Raw genomic sequence first — 5,926 nt, forward strand, 5'->3', positions numbered from 1 at the left:
TGTGAATGTTTCAAACAAATATTGTAACAGAATGTTCTAAGTGTTTCATTTGATCAGGTCGTATTGTATGCAACATCAGACAATGTTATGGTGGAAATTTTCACTATGCTGGTACCATCCGATGACAGCGCCTGGATCGGGCGTCCAAGCGTTAGTAGCTCCATATTTTTTTAGCAATACTTAGCTTTTCTATATAATCTCACAAGCTGGCCTCACCGGGCTGCACACTACCAACAGTCCGACAGGCAACAGGCCAACAAAGTTTGTATGGGCCACTCAAGTATTATCATTTATATGGGCCATATGTGCGCTGATCCATTAGGATGCAACAAGATCCGGGGAGAAGTAAAGATCCTAGCCCAGTTAACAGCTGGACAACCCCTAAAAAGAAAAAAGTTAACAGCTGCACACCAAATGCCACCATCAGCTATATATTCCCAATAATTATCGAGAAATTGTGATTTCTTTTCAAATATGTCTGAGCTCGTGTTTCATTAAAGAGAAACATATTTTGAAGTTCAGGTTTAAATTCCATATCACAGCAGCAAAATCTCATACCGATCTTAATAAGAAGTGGCATGAGTATGCATTAAATTCCATAACGATCCATTCTATCCGAGGTCGACGCTCGCGTCGCCCGAAAGGGCGACTCGGGCGGACTGCCACTGCCCAGCTCCAGCTCCTTCCGCTCGCCTTCCACCACCTCGCCTCCGCCGGCATCGCTGGAATCCCGTGCATGCACAAGGACGGCAGTGGCGAGGTCCACTCCCACAGTTTCCCTCATTCCCTGAAGCTCTCTTCCTCTATCAAGAAGGCAACCATGGCCGACGGGCCGGCAGAGGCTAGATCCGCCCCATATCTGGCCGGATCTTGCATCTACCGGGCCAGCCACTCCTTTCTCTCGGCGGTGGCGGCGGGGCGGGGCTGCAGTCTCTCCCGGCGGTGGCGGTAGCGGTCGGCCGGCCTTGGGACGGCTGATCTGGCTCCAACCGGATCGTTTCCGGCAAGAGGCATTGCCGAATTCAGGCCGCCGGATCCGGCCTTGCCTGGTCGACGCTCGTCGTTGGGTCGCTAAGTTCAACCCTCGGGCAGGCCGACAGCATGGAGCTCCTGGTGGGCGCACTGCTTGGAGAGTCTAGACAGCGGCCTTGTGCTGCTTGCGGATGTGGTTCTAGAGAGCAAAGGAAGAAATCCCAGCCTAACTTCTTGCTGGTCGACAATGGTGCCGCTTGTTGCGGCACTTTTCTCTTTGGAGGTTTTGTCGATGTGCTATGCTATCTGTAGGTCCGTGGATGTGGGGTGATACGGGAAACCATTTTAGAAAATTCTTGCCCGGCATACGCTGGTGTAGGCATTGGTGACACCTCTTGGTACCACTCTTTTCCTGGAGGCGATGTCGATATCTCCTCACACCCATGCGCCAGATGGAGGTTTATGTGAAAATGAAGAAGGCAAGCAACAGACGATCGAACATCAAGTTTCTAAGAAGGTGAGATGTGATGGATTGATGCTACGTGAAGGTGTTGCAAGATTGAAACGGGAACAAATAAAAAGATTGAAGCTTAGTCTTCTAGTTTTCTTTCTTGGTTTTATAGGTTTTTTTTCTTGTATTTGTGAAGCTTTGAGGTTTAGGGGTTTAAGAACTCTTATAACTTTTTTGGTTGTTGTCATTCGCTTGTGAATGATCAAGGCCGAACTTTTCCATAATCTAAAAAATTAAATTCCATATCACATCAGCAAAATTGTTGAACTGACAAGGTCATTATAAGAAGAGAGCAGGGAGCAATTTATCCTATGAGGAGAGGAGTTTCTTCCCTATCACACCAAGCAGGCATAGTACCAAGTCTCCTCTCTAGTCTTAATACAGTGCAATAAAAGTGTGCATTGAGACTGGCTTAAGACATCACACGCTTAAGACATCATCACATAGAAGGTGGACAACTAACAACAGCAAGAAAGAAGCCCGGCCGCCATACCACACCCCACCTACACCACAACAAAACTGAAACCCTACAAAGCTAGCCAAGGAGATACACCGTGGCTACCTGTTATGCATGCCAAAAGACTACCGGAACATCACCCCATGACTCTGCAAAAGAAGTTGAGAACTCACCAGAAACCACCACGATCATCACATGTTCTCTCCCTTTTTGCGCGATCCAAACCGACCAAGTAACCTTTATTCCCATGGAAGATGAGATTATGAGATTTTCTCTTATACATAGGGTACAAATATTTCACTCCATCACACTTTGCACGCTCACACACAACTAACAACAACAACAATTGCTTCCAGTTTATGCAAACGATTAATTGCTTGTGCTTAATTTCTTGGTGAGGCCGCCAGCTAAGCTAGCGCCCAGCTCCTGCATTCTTGGTGAGGCCCCAGCAGTGCAGCGCGTTGCCGGCGACGTCGAAGAAGGCGAGGTGGGCCTCCGTCTTGCTCAGCCGCATCGACATGAACCCCTGCCCGTCGTAGAGGAACTCCACCTTGTCGGGGGTGGCCTTGAACTTGCCAGCCCACGCCTTGGACCCGCCGCCACTCGTCAGGAACTGAAGACGGCTGCAATTTTTTTTTTGTTTGGTTCAGGACATAAAAATTAAGAAAACTTCTGAGAGTTCAGCTGCTTGATCCATGTCGCTCTCCTGATGTACTGATCGATGTACCCTCACCTGTCTCTGCTGCTGATGCGCTGCAGGCAGTGGTCATGGCCGTTCACGTACATGTCGACGCCGTGGGCCTGCGTTTTGTTTCGATCGATGGTGATGAAGCGCAAATGATCAGTTTCAGTAAATTGTCTAGATTGGATGCCGATAACATAACAAGATGATAGATGTCAATGCCTTGAGGACCGGGAGAAGCAGCTGCTCGAGCTCAGTGTTATTCCCATGCCTGCAGCCGCTGCTGATGGGGTGGTGGCCGACGACGATCTTCCAGGCAGCCTTGGATGCCGTCAGCGCGTACCCCAGATCCTGGCAAAGAGCCACACGTCGTCATACATTGCATTGGATCAAGCTGATTCCCCCCACGGTCAAACAGGAGGCAAAACCTGGTGTTGACATACATAATGCAACTGCAAGTGGTAAAATATCATACCTTTAGGAGGTTGTGATGTAGGTATCACGAGGAGCAACCCCTCTCCAATCAAACTTGGTGTTGTTCCAGTAATGGAGGATGAATGGCGTCGTGTCGACGAGGAAGAAATCCGCATTTCCTTCGTTGAGAAGAAAAAAAATGCGAAAATTTGTATTAGAAAGAGTAGATATTATCCATCTTTCCTTTATAGAGTTGTGATGGTAATAGAAGATTTCTGACTAATAATAGGCAATTATCATGGTGGTCCAGCCTGATTACCTGAGTTGACGATGAACGACTTTGCAATGGCGGTATACCGGCTGTCCACGTTGCGAATGGCAGGGTCTATCTGCGCGAGCGCATTGCCAGTGTAGTCATGGTTGCCAAGGACTGCATCCGTGTCGATCATAGAAACAAGGATCAGCTGCTTCTTCAGAATCCAGAACTTCTTAGCAGCTAGCATGCGTTTGTGCAGGAGTATATATGTAGGATGTACACTGTTGCATTACCGAGGTACCAAGGCTTCTGGAGGCTCTTGGCGGTGTAGATGTTGGAGAAGGACTCCTTGAAGAGCGGGTCGCTGGTGTTGGCGATGCCGTCGTCGTAGATGTTGTCGCCGGTGGAGATGACAGAAGTCGATGTCCAGCTTCTCCCCCACCACTCCCATCTACAGCAGACACACACAGGGTAGATAGAAAATGTTTCTATTATTTCATCCTCGGACGGTAATAAGATTATTTACCATAGTATTAGGGGGAACACAATATGAATGGATTCAGTCTGTTTAGATTTAGAGAAAGAATTAGTGTGCACCAACGACCTAATGTTTGACGGCACGTTGTGTGCTGCCGTGTTGCTTGTTAGTTAGAAGGCAATAATTGAGCTTATTTGCATCTGTCTTAGGTCACAGCAATGCTTCAACAGAAGAACAGTGTTCGATCGTACCAAGTAGATAAGGAGCTAGGACTCGATCTATCCACTTTCGGCTACTTATGAACGTAGAGCCATGACCACCCTGCATGCATGGCAAGAACCCATTCGGGGACCATGCACGTGCAATAAGAACTAGTGATCACTTGATTAGTACAACCAAAGCTAGCTATAGATCCAGGATAACGGGCCACCGGCTGGCCAGATGCAGTAGAGTTTGGGCATTATGATCGTCATAACTCAGTATACCTTCCGCAACTATTCCATCGGAAAAACTACTTCATTGAGTATATATAATTGAAATTTTATATAAACTAGTATAGTGCCCGTGCGTTGCTAGGCTAATATAATAGATCTACATAGCGCCATTAACTCTGTGTTCGTTCACTTCATGTACAGGCCGTACTGTAATTGTGTGAGACATTGATTGTCTGTGTTCCGATTGTGTGATTGTTCCGATTGATTCCGTGTGTGAGATATTGATTGTCTGGTGCCTAACATTGCAGAGGCTACGCTTGGCCTCTTGCCCATAATAATGTATATTACCGCCCAAAATACCAACTGACCAATCCAATGGTACTCCGTGAGAAGCAATAGGTAGGAAAATGAGGGGCGCGTTATTAACTATCCAAAAAAGTCTTGATTTAAACTCAATTCTTTATTTATGTTTATGGGATGAATTCCAAATGATATGTTAGTTTCTTATATTTAAGGATGAAAGTACTATTTTAACTCAGACCTCCTCCAACAATACATGCATGTCAGTTGGCTCTAAGACATGACACCTCATAACTTTATCCAGTTAGAAGAGAGAGAAAAGGAGGAGAGAGAAAAGCTATCTCTTAACTAAGAGATATAGTCTTATTCACACACTTTTTGTGTGGCTGATGCATAGCCCACCTCAAGCTAAAAGTTAAACTATTGTAAAGGGTTGCCTCTTATACCATCCGACATTTATTTATTTATTTTTTGCGAACACAGTACAACATTTAATATAGAGGTGCCATGTAGACATTAGAGTGCTAGACAATGACTTTGCAAAACAAAATACAATCCGTATTTTTATACCGTGTTTTACTTTATTTTGACAGGTCTCAGTATAGAACTTTGACCATTATTACCTTTGTGGTTTGATTGAGACGCATACGTCAGCGTCTTATTTCCGAAAGCAAAACGAGCGAGACACGTACAGACAGAGACTGGCTACATAAGCGCGCATGCGACACGTACGGCTGATCGATGAGAGATTTACGCCTGGTTTTACTTTTACCTGCTGGGCGACCAAGGTCTGGTTGAACTGCCCACGCCGGCCCCAGTCGCCGACGGCAAGGACGGCGAGCGTCCCGCCGGCCTTGGGCGCGTGCGCCACCCGCGGCAGCGCGGCGCCCGCCGGCGGCGCCGCCAGAAGCAGCACCGCCACCGCGGTCACCACGACGACGAGCGGAAGCCTAGCCGGAGCCATCGCACTGCAACGACTCCTCCGGTCAAGAAACACTCGAGTCTCGAAGCTATCTAGCTAGCTCACTCGAGTGTGTCCAATGGTGACGAGTTCCCAATCATTTATAGGCATGTTGGGGGCGAGACCAATAGCTCGAGAGGGGGGCCAGCTTGTCAGTCGGTGTGTGGGCGGCTGCAAGTGGGCCCTGGGCGGCGGTTGGAGGCTTAACGGTGTGATGGGATGGATGGCTGCTGGATGGTGAGCGTCGTACGTGGTCGTTGGACCACATGTGTACAGCTCGCGGCATTCATGGACGGTTGGTGTGTCAGCAACCGATCGAAACACGGATGAGCAAATAAAGATTGTATTGATAAGGATTAAGAGGGGAAAGGATCATCATATTTCCTTGCGATTAACGTTGATGATGCGGTGAGGGCCCTGTTATCGCCGTCTTTAGTGCGAGGGGGATGTGTGTGCAAGGG

At 47.6% G+C, this 5,926-nt stretch overlaps 1 pseudogene; it reads right to left on the reverse strand.

Moving 5' to 3' along the window:
* Positions 1–2,109: 2,109 nt before the first annotated feature.
* Positions 2,110–5,519, reverse strand: LOC120686732 (annotated as a pseudogene).
* Positions 5,520–5,926: the final 407 nt, after the last annotated feature.

This window comes from Panicum virgatum, chromosome 8N, assembly GCF_016808335.1.
Source record: "Panicum virgatum strain AP13 chromosome 8N, P.virgatum_v5, whole genome shotgun sequence".
In the NCBI taxonomy this organism is placed as follows: domain Eukaryota; kingdom Viridiplantae; phylum Streptophyta; class Magnoliopsida; order Poales; family Poaceae; genus Panicum; species Panicum virgatum.